At 38.2% G+C, this 17,539-nt stretch overlaps 1 long non-coding RNA gene across 1 annotated transcript; it reads right to left on the minus strand.

Moving 5' to 3' along the window:
• Window positions 1-3,034: 3,034 nt before the first annotated feature.
• On the minus strand, window positions 3,035-13,813 carry LOC120875241. The gene is made up of 4 exons (XR_005723881.1): window positions 13,690-13,813; window positions 11,554-11,724; window positions 6,584-6,671; window positions 3,035-3,733 (listed from the first exon to the last, which is right to left on the minus strand). It is a non-coding gene; the product is annotated as an uncharacterized LOC120875241 (long non-coding RNA).
• Between the last annotated feature and the right edge of the window lie 3,726 nt (window positions 13,814-17,539).

The following is a 17,539-nucleotide window of genomic DNA, read 5'->3' on the forward strand; positions in this document are numbered from 1 at the left end:
ATTCAACTATGACACTGGATGGATCCTTTTCTCTCCAAGTATAGAATCTCTCTGTGTCTACAGAAAGCCTCTTTGATGGGTAACGGGGATATTTGTATAAATTTATTTCTCTAAGCAAAGGGAGGCACTCCTTCTAGGTGGCTACTTTAAGTCCTGCTTCCTTTCTGTGACATTAGGAATTCCCTAACCAATCTAAAGGACACAATAGATCTTACTCCTAAGATTAGCAGTAGGATGGGTTGGGAAATGACTTTCAAGAAGAGAAAGAAAATTTAAATTAATGATTTTTTGGGGGGGCTAAATGCAAGCTGAATGTCATCCCTTTGGATTAATTATGAAAAATCAAGAAATAATTTGCTATTTTATCTGAAATACAAATAAAATAAACTAGGACTTCTAGTTACTAGAACTTTTCAAGTTATTGAAGTCTTAGTTTTTTCTTTTAAAATTATTTATTTGTATGCATTTTTAATATTTTATATTTACAGTAAGTCATTTAGAAAGAACAGAAAACAGTGAAGAAGGAATAAAAATTATCTCCTTCCATTCACTCAGAATTAGGTATCATTAAGGAGACCTGGGTTCAATCCCTGGGTTGGGAAGATCCCCTGGAGAAAGGAATGGCTACTCACTCCAGTATTCTTGCCTGGAGAATTCCATGGAGAGCAGAGCCTGGTAGGTTATAGTCCATGGGGTCACAAGGAGTCAGATATGACTGAGCGACTGGCACTTTTAATATCTTAGATTTCTTTTTTTTTTAAATTAATTAATTTATTTTTTATTTTACTTTACAATAATATCTTAGATTTCTTTCTAATCTTCCTTGCATATATTTGTGTATTAGTTTCATAGAATTAGGGGCATATTATGTTGTATATGTTACTGCCTTTTTCATCAAAAGTAATTTCAGGCATATTTTAATACCATTTAATATAATGAAGGAGACTATTATTAGGTAAATATTATTCAAAAAAATATGTCACTCAACTCCTGTTACATAGCAACGATGACATGTCACATCAACTAGGAGAAGTTGGATTATTAAGTACTGGAGATGAAACCTTTGTCAGAGGTAGGAGTAGAGTTGAGTTCCTAATTCACAGCATATACAAAATTAAATCACTAACAATTATGACTAATTGAAATGTAAAAATTTTTTAAACATGCAGTAAAGCATACAGTAAAAACTATTAAATTAATTTATATTTAAAATAAAAATTTACATAAATTGAGAAAAATATTTACAACATTACAAAAGCCAGTGTATGTAAACATGTAATATATAAATAAGTAACATGAAAATAAATACAAATTAGAAAAAGATGAACATGCTACAGGAAAAAATGTAAGTCCCATTAAGAGACAAATTTCAGAGAAGAGAATGAAAAAATTCAGTTTCGTTATCTATCAAAGGTACCCCTTACATGCTACTTTATATTTTTTGCTGATTCACTTTTTCTTCAAATCAAATCACTGTGCTTAGTTGCTCAGCGGTGTCCAACTCTTTGTGACCCCATGGACTGCAGCCTGCCAGGCTCCTCTGTCCATGGGGATTCTTCAGGAAAGAATACTGGAGTAGGTTTTCATTCCCTTCTCCTTGGGGATCTTCCAAACCCAGGGGTTGAACCCAGGTCTCCTGCATTGAAGACAGATTCTTTTATCAACTGAGCCACCAGGGAAGCCCCAAATCAAATCAGTACCTAATAGACAGATAGACAATATTTTTATATTGCACATTTTCCCCTCAATCCAGTATAAATAGTGCTGCTGTCTTTTTAGTCACTGTTGTATATTCCCAGTAAAAGACCCATATTAAATATATGTAGTAGTTAAATGCTGCTGCATAACAAATAATGTCAAATTTCCAGTGGAATATAGCAATAAGCATTGCTTTTGTGTTAATGAGTTTCTAACTCAGCTAGGATGCTTCAGCTCCATGATGCAGTCGGGTGGGGTGGCTCCATTCCACCTGCCACTCGCCCTCCTCCTGGAACAGCAGGAGGGGTGGGTGGTTGTGTGCCTCTTTTAAGAATGGAATAAGAACTTGTGGACGTGGAGGGGGGAGAAGGTGGGGCACACTGAGAGAGCAGCTTTGACATATGCACACTACCTTAAGCAAAATAGACAGCTAGTGGGAAGTTGCTGTGTAGCATAGGGAGCCCAGCTTAGTGCATTGTGATGACTTAGAGGGGTGGGATGGGGGGTATAGGAGGGAGGCTCAAGTGGAAGGAAATATATATATATATATACACATATATATATACACATATATATACATATATATATATACATATATATATACTTATAGTTGATTCATGTTGTTGTACAGCAGAAACTAACACAATATTGTGAAACAATTATCCTCCAATTAAAAAAAAAAAAGAATGGCATAAATACAAGCAAGTATAACCAGCCACAAAAATAGCACTGTAAGTCCCTCTAACATCATACCTTTTGCATCCACATTACCCAGAGAAAGTTACACCGTGAAACACAAAATCCAGAGAAGGGAAGTATACATCCATATGTAGCAGAGAGTGCATATATACATAAGATCAAGAATTGAGGTCCATAATTTTCCTTGTGCACAGTCCCTCATTTGTTTCCAAATCTTTTCGACCCCATGGAATGTAGCCCACCAGACTCCTCTATCCATGGGGCTTTCCAGGCAAGAATTCTGGAGGTTATATAGATATTTATGTATACATATCTAATATTATATATGTAATATTGATATAAATATATATATAAAACAAGACAAAAAGAGGTTATTACTTCCATCTTACTTTTATTATACTTTATTACAATATGCAATGTTAATGAGAATATGGAAAACTCAATGATAACAAGAAGATAACCAAATATCCATTGTCCCTGCAGTTGATTTTAATGAAGTTAACATTTCAGGTTCTTCCAAAGTGGTTGAGTGGTAAAGAATCTGCCTGCCAATGCAGGAGATATGGGTTCAATTCTTGGGTCGGGAAGATTCCTTGGAGAAGGAAATCGCAACCCAAGCCAACCTTGCTTGGGAAATCCCATGGACAGAGGAGCTGGCAGCCTACAGTCCACAGGGTCTCAAAAGAGACTTTAGCAACTAAACAACAGCAAGATTTCCAGTATAACCGGAGATGCACTCAAAAATTTGCTTCTGTGATTTTTCATTGCATTGTGATTTTTTATGCATTTCATTCATATTAGAGAAAATTGGGATCAACCTACTCTTTTTCTGAGACAGCACTTTCTTTTCTTACTGCATTTAATTTGATCTAGCACAGCCAACATTTCTTATCATTGCATATGATGACTTGCAACTTTGGCAGAATAAGAGGAATGTATTTTTTCCCGATGAAATCTTCTATGACTGTTTGAGTTCATTAGTTAAAAAATCATGTATGGACTGCCTACTGAATTTTAGGAATGAATCAGTCATCTTCCTTCTGCCCTTCAATAGCTCAGATAAACAGCAGAAGTCTGGAGAGAGTGTGTATAAATATCATGAATGGATTTAAAAAAAGTGCAATTATAGATAGATCCACATTCTGGGTGTTAAGAGGTCCTGATAAAAGACAAGAAATTCAGACTCCTCAAGGAGGAAAGGAATGCAAAGGTTAATCAGTAATGGGAGCTTTGAAAATGCCAATATTGCTTTAAGATCTGTGCTCATGGCGTTTGATCGACCTCACTCTCTACTGCTGGGGATAAAAGGGAGTGTCCTTCTCTAGGTCCAAAGCCTCTGGAAAAAAAAAAAAAGGGACATCAGCTTTGTTAAGTGACGCTGAAAGGAGACAGGTTACCTGATAAGCCGTGGAGGGCCTAAGTCTGTTTCTTATTCTGGCTTCTGGTTCTAGGCCCTGATTTTCATTTCTGTTATACTGTCCCAAAATTTGGTAGGAGAGAGAGAGGAAGAAGGTCTAATCACTTATCAGGATTGGTTGAGAAAGATAAACTAAGTACAATTTAATAGTCTTCCTTATTTCATAATATCTAAAATATGAACTTGTAGAAAACATAGTTCCCAAAAGGTCACTGTTAAAGCAGAAGTCTGTCAAGTAAGTGGCAAAAACCCTGGAAGACACCATGCTTTATACTGCATTCTTTCTTTTGTTCCTCTGTGTATTAATCTGCTTAACAAATATTGCAACACATTTTGGAAAGCTTGAGTCCTTACATTCTTTTAGGTGGTTTACGGTTGTAAACAAATTAAGATCCATTAACACCAGAACAAACATTCACGGGAGGGTGGTAAGCTGTCTTCAAATCAAAATCCTTCTGTGCCCTTAACTGGTTAGCAATACTACATCTAAGGGCTTCCCTCATAGCTCAGTTGGTAAAGAATCCACCTGCAATGGAGGAGACTCCAGTTCAATTCCTGGGTCAGGAAGATCTCCTGGAGACGAGATAGGCTACCCACTCCAGTATCCTTGGGCTTCCCTTGTGGCTCAGTTGGTAAAGAATCCACCTGCAATGTGGGAGACCTGGCTCGATCCCTGAGTCAGGAAGATCCCCTGGAGAAGGGGATGGAAACACACTCTAGTATTCTTGCCCGGAGAATCCCATGGACAGAGGATCCTGGTGGGCTACAGTCCACCATGGGGTCACAAAGAATCAGACACAACTGAAGCGACTTAGCACACACACATTGCTTAAATGCATAGGAGTATACCCCTCTATGTCCATCATACACGACTCGAAAGACCAAGTCAGGAACCCAGGGTTTTAGATATTGTTTTTCTGTCCTATAAATACTAACAATTGAGTGAAACAACTCTTTTTTTTTTTAATTAATTTTGAGTAAAAACGGGCTTCAAGTCAGCAGGCTGGGACCCCTGATTTGAGCAGTATCAGCAAAAAGAAACTCATCTTTATCTGGAATTAACTACAAATTCAATTAGAATAAAAATCTTAGCCCACCTCATGGAAAAGATTTTACACAAAGAAAACCAGATGTTTCAACAGCATTAAGAGTACTTTGCCCAGCAGTCTAAGGAATTTTCCATCTTGTAAGCCCAATCACTGGTGAAAGTTACACAGATCCAGCTTCCCTAACACACAAAACGGCTTCCATTTCCCATGCTCCTTTAATTAGATTTACTTCTTTAACCAAAGTAGTATTGGGTTGAAAGAATGGGAGGAGAGGAAGGACTTTACTTAATACTATGTTAGCAAGTTTAAAAAAGATTGAAGGATAAGAGGCTGAGGTCTATTTGGAGATTCTCTCCCAGAGGAAGTGCTTCTTATTTATTGTGCGTTTATTCAGTTGGAAAAAAAAAGAGTAATAAAAATAATCACTAGAGGTTGTACTAAGAGCATACCTTCGTTCTATTTTCAGCTTTGAATCGATACAGGAAAAAGGAGCATAAATGGAAAATAGAAGAGGTTTAGAACAGACCCAGGCATTATGCATCATTTTGTTTCACAGGAGGATATTAAATGTGCAGAATGACCTGTGAGACAAGGCTGTGAAGGAAAACACACAGGATCACTCATGGCATGTGTGGGAAAGAGCACTCAAGTGAAAGGGACCCAGGTGGGCTTCAACGATTTCTGCTTGGTTTCTGGAGATGTCTTAACTCTGTATTTTTTAAGTCTGTCTTAATTTTCATTTGTTTAATGAGAATAGTGAGAGAACCCAAAAGACAAAAAAAAAAAAAACAAATGCTTGTCCAAAGAAATAGCAGTAAATTATGAAGGTTAAAATACAAGGGGCCATTCACTCTTTTATAGTTAACGTCTGTCACTATATTAAACAAAACCAACCCACATGAGGTTTAATTTCGACTTCTTTCCATATTGCAGTGTTCAAATATGTCATATCTTTGGACTTTCCTCATTGTGATCCCAAGAGTCTCCAAACAGCTATTTCTAGTCGTCTGAACCCTTTTTAGGGATAAATTCACCTCCTTCCTAAATACAGTAAGAGAGTTTCCTAAAATACAAATTGGGTTGTGACAGTCTCTTGTTGAAAATGGTTAATACTCCCCATCTTTTTAAGAAACAATACCCTAGTCCTTTATGTTTTACAAGACCTCCTCTTTCCCAACCATTTCCTGTTGCATGTTGCCACTCTCAATTCACTTCCCTTGAGTGTGTTAAACCCTTCCTTGCCTTTGTCCATTTAATGTATTTTTAAAAATTATTTATTTAACACTTCCCATGTGCCAGGCACTTTTATAAGCACTGGGAGTGAAGTGATAAACAAACCAGAAGTAAAATCTCTGACTTCCTAGGGCCATCTTCTCTGGAGGAAGAAGAACCATAAACACATTAGCCAATAGTACATATGCAGATAGTGATGAGTACTATGAAGAAAAGTAAAGTGAAAGAAGATAAAGTGATGATTGGGTAGGGTTTTCAGTGTAGATAACACTGGAATTGGTGAAATCAACTCAAATCTCATCTCAACTGAAATCTCAAGTGAGACAGGAAGATGGGATGGCAGCAGCCTGGGTACCACCTCTGAAATCACCAGAACTTCAGAGGTTAAAGGCCAGCTACTTAACACTTTAAAAAACCTCTCTAGGATATTCTAATGCTCAGCTAAGAAATGTGGGACATAACCGAGTGAGAAATGGCAGGAGCTTACTTATGTTTTCTCGTCCCCTGGTTTCTGAGAAGATTGTGAAGGGCAAGTGTGGATGCAGCAGACAAAACAGGAAGCCATTGCACTTGACCTGAAGGGGGATAAACGCTAGATTAGGACTAGTCCACTTAGGAGGGTAATATTGAATGTACTGATAAACCAGGTCAGGTGCGAGCTATTGTGTTGAAGGCAAAGCCCACGTGGTATCATCATCGTTGTGCATAATACTCTCAGTCCCTAGAATGCGATGGTCACTTTTACACATTTTTAAATCAAATTGCATCAGAACAGTTCTTCGCACTTCCCAACACAGGAGTTTGCTCCATGTCTAGTCCCGGCAGATATGGGAGTCTGTCAATTTCTCCATGAAGCGTTTCCTTCTCTGTGTTTTCATGGTACCTTCATGACTCTGTTGTGTCATAAACCCTATCCTTATTATGATTGTTTTCATTTGCTTCTTTCCAGATTACATTTTACACATCATCATATCCCTGAGGTTTAGCACAGAGTTAGGTCATTGTTGAATAGGTGATGGAATGAATTAATGAATAAATAAACAAATGAGTAAATGAACAAATGAGTGTTTTCTTTTTAAATGAGATAGTCTCATGGCAGAAACGAGAACACAAAAATTTCATGCAAAAGATGGACTAGGTATTTATTCCTTTATTAATTAAATATTTCTGAAGTGTCCTAGATTAACAAAGTTGTAAGCCTTCAGTGGGCTTTCCTGGTGGCTAGTGGTAAAGAATCTGCTTGCCAAAGGAGGAGATGCGAGTTTAATCCCTGGGTTGGAAAGATCCCCTGGGGAAGGACATGGCAACCCATTCCAGTATTCTTGCCTGGGAAATGCTACAGACAGAGTAGCCTGGCAGACTACAGTCCATGGAGTCCCAAAAGAGTCAGACACAGCTTAGCGACTAAACAACAACAAAGTCCTCAGTAGATTACTCACATTTTGAGGAAATTGTAAAATGGTAATATTAAATGAAATAAGATAAAAATCCATCAACATGTCAGCTACAAACTCTTCTGATTTTCTCCAGTTCAGAGGCACAAATTAGGGCAATACTGAGAGGATAAAAGGGCCAAGCCCCATGGAAAAATTCTCCAGACAGATGCAGAAATGGAGGGAAGTGCACAGCAGGGAGAATGTGTGTTGGTGGTCGCCCATCCTGCTGGACCGTGCCCAGTAAGCATGTGAAGGGAGGATGAGCATCCAAGATGGAAAGTTTGGTCTGGCATATTTAAGGAAAGGAGAGTAAGAGGGTCTCAGGAGTTCCAGTGTGTTGAAATATTCAGAGATAAGAGTTACTTGGGACTTTAGACTTGGACAGTCTTCCAGTTTTTATTTTTTAATTATAGCTAATTTACATTGTTTTGTTAATTTCCGCCGTACAGCAGAGTGATTCAGTGATACGTATATATGCATTCTTTTTCATATTCTTTTCCGTTATGGTTTATCACAGGATATTGAATATACTTCCCTAAGCTGTACAGGAGGATCTTGTTGTTTATCCATTCTATATAGAATCCCTTGCATCTGCTAATCCCAAACTCTCAGTCCATACTTACCCCTACCCGACTTGCACCCACAAGGCTGCTCTCTGCATCTGTGAGTCTGTTTCTAGTTTGTAGATAAGGTTATTTGTGGACACTCTTGAATGTCTGAGAAAGATATAACAAAAGAAGAGAATTTCCTTTTAGTCGTTCTTTAAATATCACATGGTTTTCCATTAAGGGATAGGAGCCATGCTTTTAAAAGTTTCACATAAAATAATACCATATAAATATAAGGTAAGGTACACATTTAACAGCCTGGCATACATTAGCCTCAAACAAATGTTAGCTCTTTTCCTATAGTACTTGAAGAGTTAGGAAGCACAATCATTATTCCATTTTCAGTGCATCTTGACTATAGCTAGTAAGAAAAAAAAAAGGAAGATAACATTATGTCAATTTAACTAAAAGGAATTAGGCTCAGAGTGACTGAATACAATCGTCTAAGGTTATATAAAATTCAACTGTCACAGTTAATTTTTTTAGAGTATAGAATGATAGAGATGTTAGATTATAAACTCATATAACTTTTTAAAATTAAACTTTTTATTTTGAGATAATTTCAGATTTGAATGCAATTGTCAGAAAGAATAATTTTACCTATTGGTAACACCTTGTCCAATTTCACCCATTGGTAACACCTTGTGAAAAATAGTATAATTTAACAAATAGAATATTGACATTACACAGCTGTAATACGAAATCCTGATCCATCATAAGAATCCTTCTCATTACCCCCTACATATTTACATGCTGCCCTTATAACCTGCCTGTGTGCTAAGTCACCTCAGTCACGTCCGACTCTTTGTGACCCCCTGGACTGTAGCCCGCCAGGCTCCTTTGTCCATGGGATTCTCCAGGCAAGAGTACTGGAGTGGGTTGCCATTTCCTTCCCCAGGGGACCTTCCTGGACCAGGGATCAAACCCAGGTCTCTTATTTCACCTTCACTGGCAGGTGAAGGTGCTTCATTAGCACCACCTGGGAAGCTCATGGTTATATCCTCCTTAACCTCTCATCCATTCTCACTTTCTGTAATTTTGTCATTTCAATACTATTATATAAATAGAGTCATATAGTATGTACTTTTCTGAAACTGACTTTTGCCACTTGCTGTAATTCTCTGGAGATTCATACAGGCTGTTGCATATATCAACAGTTACTAATAGTTCTTTTTTATTGGTATGCATTATGTACCACAGTTTGTTTAACCATTTACACATTACAGGCTATCTGGGTTGTATCTTGCTTTTGGCTATTGCCAATACAAATACAAGCATTCATGCACAAGTTTCTGGGTGAATATGCATTTTTACTTCTTTGGTATAAATGCCCAGGTGTGTAACTGCTGGATCATGAGGCAGTCGAATGTGAATTTTTGCTGTTGTTGTTTGTTTGTGTTGTTTTCTAAAGAAAATGTCAAACTGTTACAAAATGTACTAAATGGTATGGTTTTCCTGTACCATTTTACACTCTCATAGAAAATATAAGAGTGATCCAGGGTCTCAGCATATTTCCCAGAATTTCGTATTTTCGGTAGTTCATTTTTACCATTTAGATGTATAAGTTATCACAATCTACACTTATGGTCATTTTATCCATCTGAGTGAATTATATAAAAGTTATCTCCCTCTAAGTCCTTTACCCTCACCTATTATAAAACAGTTGTCTTAATTCTTCTATATAAATTTAGAACCACACGTGACAGTTATATTATTTGCGTCAACCCTCAAATATAGTTTAGAAAAATGAAGAGCAGAAAAACTCACTGTATTTACCCATATTTTTATTTACTGTGTTTGTTTTCTCCTGTCCTGATGATCCAGACTTCCTTATTTTTATCATTTTCTTTCTGTTTAGAGAATTTCCGTAGCTATTATTTTAGGGTAAGTCTGCTGGCAACATATTTTCTCGATTGTTTTTATTTTTTAACTGAGACTATCCTGATTTCCCTTCATTCCTAAAAGAAATTTCACTGGGTATTGGATTTGAGGCTGGCAATTCTTTCCTTTTAGAACTTGAAAAATGTTGTGCCAGTTCCTCATAGCCTCTCTGATTTCAGATATGAAATCCATGGTTATTTGAATTGTTTTAGCTCCTGTAAGTAAGATATCCTTTTTTCCCTCACTGTCTTCTGTCTTGTAAGGTTGTTTTTTTTTTTTGTCTTTAGCTCTCAGAAGTTTGACTGCGGTATGTTGTGATCAGAATTTCTTTGAGCTTATCTTGCTTGAATTCACTCAGCTACTTAAACCTATAAGTTTATGTCATTTGCCAAATTTAGGAAGATTTCAGCCATTATTTCTTCGAGCATTTTTTTAGGCTTTCCCCCTGCTTTCTCTCTGGATTCTGGTAATGCAAATCATATATTTGCTTTTATTTTTTGTCCCACGGGTCCTTGAGGTTTTGCTCTGTCTCTCTCGCTTTTTTCTGGTCTACTTTCTCTTTGTTGTTCAGATTAGGCAGTTTTATGGTTCTGTTTTGCAGTTCACTAATACTTCGCATTGTCACTCCATCATTTGCTTTTGAGCTCATGAGTTCAGTTTTTATGGCTTTATATATTTTTCAGCTCAAAAATTTCCATTAGGCTCCTTTTTATATCTTCTATGTTATACTGTGACTTCTTATTTTGTTGCTGAAGCTCTAATTATTAATCAGTTTCAAGAATATTAATTGCACATTGGAGTATTTTTCTGATAGCTGCTTTAAAAGCTTTATCAGATGTTTCTAATATCTGTATCATCTTAATGTTGGCATATATCTATATTGCCTTTTTACATCCAGTTTGAGTTCTTCCTTGTTCTTTGTGTGATGTTTTTTTTTTAATTGAATTTTGGGCATTTCATGGTAGGCTATGAGATTCTGTGTCTTTGTTAAACCTTCTGTTTTAATCAGCTTCCTCTGACACCATTCTGCTGTGCGCGTGGTGCATGCCCCCTCATCACCGCCAAGGGGGAGGGACTCCAGGTTCCTCACTTGGCTTCTGTTGACATTTGAGAGGGAAGATGCTCCTTCCTTACTGTTGGGTTGGGTAGAGGCGAGTGTTCCTGCTCCCCACTAGACCTTTAGAGATAATTTCATACATGGGAAGGGTAGGAGGTCCTACGCCTCCCCACATGGTGTTCACTGACCCCACAGGGGTGGGGGCTTAACAGTGTGGCAGGCTTAAAAGTCACAGGTCCCAATTCAGCTTTCTCTGATACCGCCCAGTTATCTTTCATGGTGTTTGTTGGAAAAGAGCGGTTATTGGCCCAATATTTCATATATATATCTACATAGAGAAAGACTTGCCAGCTTGCCCTTTTCCTGGTTTCCTGGGTCTTATCTTGTCTGTGCCTGTTACTGTTTCTGAGTTGCTGGCTTTCTCAGCCACAGGTCTTAAATATATGAGGAAAAACAAAACCTCAGGGAAACTCACCATTCCTTGCATCCTGAGGTCTCTGGCCAGTCCGCTTTCTTCTCTCCACCTTTCAGATCTTACGTTTGTTTTATATATAATCTCCAGAGCTTCATCTGTGCAGAGAAGGAGTCATAGAGAAGTGTGCATTCTCCACCTTGAGCAGAACTTTTTAAAGGAACACTTGATTTACTGTGGTAAAAACAAGGCTATCTGTTTTAATAATATTTAATGAGAAGACAATCTGAGTGTCTTGTTGCCACTGTTTATCTTTAGAAGTAAATTCTTCTTCCCTACTGTATGGAGGCTTAAGCTTAATTAACATTTTTATTTTAAAAGACTAATGTATTAGTTATGGCGAATCTACAAAGTCACCTCAGACCCCTAAAGAAGCAATTCCCTGAGTCTTTTTGCATGTGCACTAAGCTATTATTGCCCCTGATACCTCATGAGGATGCATCACAGAGTAAAACTGGAGGGCAGGTGGAATCAGCAAGTTTTAACCTTTAATTTCCCTCTTTATGCAACTGTATAAGAAAACTTATTTCAGAAGCTGCTAAGATTAATTTACATCTCACTGGACCTATTTCACTAACTACCAAAAATGCACTTATTCTAAGTACTGAAACAATATCATAAATGAAGCTATAGACTCCATGTCTAGGAATGCATCTGATGATCATTTTGACCGCAAAATCCAACTGATCTTGTTATTGCCAATGTTTATTTTCCCAAAGATATAAAGTTTTTGTTTTTGTTTTTTGCAGTACAGAATGGCTAAAAGGATCCAATGCAAACTGAATATAGAAGGTTTAGAGTGTGGCCGGACAACTGGGCAATAGTGAAAAGGTCAATTAACCAACGGGTTGGTTTGTCATGATGGCATGAACGAATTATTTTAAATGATTTTCCACATTAAATTTTCCAGATGTTTTGGCCACAGGCCAAGATAATTAATATTGCTAATCAGTAGCTAGAATTATGTTGGCAAGCTAATTTGCTGAGCAGGGACTTGGAACTCTTGAGTTGGGTTGTTGGTAAGCCGTGTGTATTATGTTTAAATGAAACATGTTAGTCTCATCACTGACCCAGGCCAAAAATTTGCTGTGGTACTTGAGATGATTACTCATTTTACATCATCAGAAAGTAAATCTAAAAAGAAAAGATGTCATGTCTTCTGTTTTTCTTCCCTAGAGAGGTCTCTTTATACTCATGACAAATTTGAAATGCAACACTTCTGTCCTTCAGAAGTTTTCAGTGGAAAAATTTAAAAGACACACAATCACTTTAAGCAGAAGAGAAAAAAAAGTATGTATGCTTTTTTCTTCTCAAAAAATTAAGAATGGATGGATGGATTTTGCTGAAACATTAAAAAGAGTCATATTTTCAACTACCTAGATATTATCAGAATGATTAGTATTTGTGTGGTTTTTGTTTCTAAATGTAACATGTTGCTTAAAATGCTTATGATATGCATTTACTTTAGGCAACTCTACCTTATAAGATGCATCAATCACACTGCAAAGGCTTTCTGAGTTTGTTTTAAACTAAGATATGGGCATCCCATGCTTACCTATAGAGCACAGACAAAAGGTCTAGACATCAGGAGAAAGCAACTCAAATTGGGTTAGAAACTTGCCATTTGGACACAGTTTGGTCCACCAGCCCCACAGACTTTACAGTCTCTCTTTCCCTTTCACAGACCCAGTGACAAGAGGGTATTACAAGTTTTACTGACATCAGTGACCTGGCATCGCTGATTTATTCTCTGCTTTGGTTTACAGAGGAATAAACCGGTAATTAATTATATATCAGAACACGAGAATCGACCTGGCAATAATGTACAGGCTAAGAACGCTCTATTTACATATGTAGGTTATTTAAAATATGTCTTGTTAAATAAATATTTAAAATACCTCCTTATTTAGCTTATAAACTGTTTGGACTGAGGCTGCAGTGTGCCTCATTGCAGAATGTTCAAAAGAGTGAGAGAATTGCCATAGAATTTCATCTTTGCCTGACCAGCAAAAATCTCCTCTCTGTGTCTGCCAGGGCTTACAGAAAGCCTCTTTAAGGAAAACAACAACACAAACTATCTTGCTATCAAAATATATAATACTGGTATAAAGAAGATCCTTGGAAAACCATAAAACTTACCTTTATCTTGAGAGCAGGCATGTAGAACAAGGGAACTAGAAATAAATTAGCCACATCAACATGATCATCTCAGAGAGAGGGGAGTGGGGTGGACAGGACGTAAGAGAAACAAATTATTTCACAGCAAAATGGTCTCCCTGATGTGGCTTGTTTATTCTGTCCAGAATTATTTTTAAAGGGGACTAAAATACAGAACTTAGAGTTTTCACATCTCTCAAATCAGTACAAACTCATGATTTCAAAACATCCATAATAATGAGAACACACGTGGACACCAGTCAGTCTGGGAGAACCAACTCCATGTACTTTGCAGGAGAGCTAAGCTCAAAATCCATCAGGGGCTGTGCTAGGCATTCCACTTATTTTCAGCGCTCTGAAAGTTAGTTTTATCCTGGAGGATACATCTGCGTACCTCAGACTGCCCAGTTTTCTTCAAAGCTTGTTTGTTGCCTACAGTCTGGAATCACAGACCTATCAATTGCTGATCCACCAGGGGGAGCAGTTCACCAGCACAAAACAAGCCTTCCCCAAAGGAAGTCTCTGAAGGTGCCTCTTTCTCTCCATTTACACAGCTGACAACAACCCTGAGTTTTATCAGTTCTACTAGCTGTGGTACTCATATACCCAATACCGATTTCACGTTCCTTACTCTGTGCTGGTGGGATACATGTTGTTCAGTTGTGGATACATATACCCCCAGCAGATTTTGCAATAGGATGTGAAACTTAGTCCTTGTACTTTGTAGAAATTCCATGTCTTATTAATAGGAAATGATTGAGTACTTCCTTCTCCAGCATCTTTTACAGGAAAAACCAATAGATTTATCAAACTACTTATTCTATTCTTATTCGCTGATCTTCCATCTGGGAGGGGTGTGTGTGTGTGTGTGTGTGTGTGTGTGTGTGTGTGTGTGTGTGTGTGTGTGTGTGTGTGTGACTTGCACAGGTTTGGAAGCCAGGCAACTAGCACAGCTTGCTGACAGTGGCACTTCTTTCTTCAACTCTTTCCCTTTCCTTTGGCCAGGACCCTGGGCTGGGCAGGAAAACAGCTGTCAGAGAAACGTTTGTGTTGATGATAAACCGTTCCTGTGCAAGCTCGGGGGTTGCCACCAGCCAGTCCAAACAAAATGGCTGTGGGCCTCAGTGGACTTGTGTATGGACAGAGAGCCCCAAGTTTGCTGATGTTTAGCAATCTCTAAGGTGCTTAGCAATCTCTAAGGTGCTTTGCAATCTCTAAGGTGCTTTGCAACTGGTTTTTAAAATCCACAAAAGGTTTAGCAATCTCTAAGGTGCTTTGCAACTGGTTTTTAAAATCCACAAAAGGAACTGCCCTGGGGAAACCAAGTTGTACTTTTACTAATGCTCTATTCCTTTGGAGCCTTACCCTAAGCTTCTTTCAGTGTCCTTCCGAGTCTCCTTCTTCTAACAAGGAATAAGCTCCATCTTGCAGCTTAAGGCATAGGCTCTAGATCAGGAGCTGTGGTGAGAACTTGGAACTTAGAACCTCCGGCCCCATGCTAGACATCCTGAATCAGAATCTGCCTTTTAACAGAACCCCAGGCAATTGGAGAACAAGTTGAAAGCCAATACTCTGCTCACAGGCCCTGGTCTCTGCAGAGGCCTCCTTCTGTCAGGACACAGGTAAGATGCAGAGACGTGTCCTTCTAAACAGTGCGGAAGTGTCGAGATCGTTAAGTGGCCTTATGGTACATGCAAGCCACTCTTAAAGCAGCAGCATGAAAGTACAGAAATCATGGCTTCCCACTTGAAGTCTGGCACTTTCTCCCTTTCCTCATTTGTATTTACAGATACTAACTCCTTTGTGGAGATTAAATGAATGCCTGACACTCAGAAAACTCAGTCGATAGTCTTCTTCCCCTTCAGAACTGAGTTCCCAGTCTATGAATATTATCCTGAAATTTGGTTAGTAGGGTTTTTTCTATTTGACTTTTCTATTTTTTATTTTGCTACTATTTTTGTTTCTTTTTATTACTTCCAAATAATACAGGGGGAAATGGATAGTGAATCTCAAATTTGCCTATGTGTTTACTCATTAGTGGCTTTGTTGAATGACTTTTGAAGAGAAAGTTGAAAAAGCTAAAATAATCATTTGAGATTTTTTTTTCGGAAATTCCAAGCCCTGTCTTTAAACGCTGTTGTGTCAAAGGTAATCCAGGGAAAGGGGATTAATTCTTGAGAACAAAATAGAAAATACCCCATGAAAAAATATCTAAAATGAGAGAGAAACAAGCTAAATTCCAACAAGCACATCTGTTAATCCCATCATGGGACCACTGTCACAGCTGAATGGAATGAGCAATAGGTATTTGTGTCATGGTACTATGACATAGGGTTTTCTATTTCTTTGAAGAACAGGATTGAAGAACAGTATTCTATAACGCTCCTTTTCCTGCTGGCCCTTTCCGTTACTCTTTGGTGAAAGCGTATGTGATATTCTGAACTTTGGCACAAATTCATTAGAAGGTAAAATGCACCTAGATATTCACTGCCTCATCCCCAAATTAGAAGTAATTGCTTCTAGAGAATGTGTTATGAAGGAATTACATGGTGGGGTTTCTTTTCTGAGAGAGTAGAGTTTTAGTATGGCAGGCGAGCGTGAAAACGGGTCTCAAGGTGATATGCAAACTTGGATCAAGACATCATGATCCTTCTTACAAAGAAGAGTATCCGTGGCCCTGGGGGGATGGCCGTGGGGTGGGAGGATGCACGCTGCTGATTGTGAACACTCTGGAAGCCGGGCCTTGGCTTGCAGCAAGGAAGCACCTCTCCAGAGGGTTTTTCGACAGCTTCCCCTCAGGTCTTCTTTTCTGCCCTTCCAGATGGCCTTCCTCATACCATTTCCTCTCTAGGGTCTCCCCATTCAACTTTCAAAGGAAATAGCTACACTCTGAGAGAAGAGAAGTACATACGATTTTTTTTTCCAGACTAACTTCAAAGCGACCTATAGGTTTAATAAAACATAAATGACTTACTTGTTTACTCCCTACCCCTAAATTAACTTCAGTGTTTAGTTCATTCATATTCAGTTTCATTCATATTCTGTTTATACTCTGGGACATCACGTTGAATCTATTTGAACATCTAAATGTTCAATAGAAATTCAAGCATCGAAATGGGATGCCATCACCCATATTTCTATTGCAAGCTTCTGTGAGACCTAGCGAAGACCATACCAAGTTCTCATAAGAATATCTGAATTAGTAGAAGTTCATCTTGACTAGAAATGAAGATCATAGGTGGAGAAGGGGAGATGGTTCCCATCTTATTTCAGACTCATGGCCGATGCCCCAAAGGGTGAGACCCTCAGGCCTGGTAAGAGAATGGGAGATACCAGGCCTACTCTGACCTGGCTTGCATGGACTGAGTGTCCAAAAGTCAGTCTCCTCTGTTGCAGAACACTCTCTATGATTCAGATGTAAGAGCTCTGTGAAATGGAAGGATTTTGCTCCCAAGAACAGAGATCTTTCAGTTCCTCCAGGGTTTCTTAAATTTTACAACCATCATCAAGGAAGAAAAAGTTCTTTTCTCTCTTGTCAAGCATTAATATACAAGCTGAATAATTAGTCTGAGTTATCACTGCTCTTGTTTTAAGCCATGTAGCCACATTCACAAATATCAAAGTACTTTGCAAGATGAAAACAACCTCAGACATGTAGGAGTGAAGTACTGCCAACATCTAGGAGAGAAAATAAAATGTCTTTCATTCTTTCATTCTGACTTGGACCAAATTTCTTTGGAGAGAAACTTTTACTGGAATGGGGTAAAAATATGGGAAGTCTGAATATAGCCCATAACTGGCTTTAATTAATGTCCTTTCTGGCCTCCTGGAA

This window comes from Oryx dammah, unplaced genomic scaffold (genome assembly GCF_014754425.2).
Source record: "Oryx dammah isolate SB20612 unplaced genomic scaffold, SCBI_Odam_1.1 HiC_scaffold_16, whole genome shotgun sequence".
NCBI classification, from domain to species: domain Eukaryota; kingdom Metazoa; phylum Chordata; class Mammalia; order Artiodactyla; family Bovidae; genus Oryx; species Oryx dammah.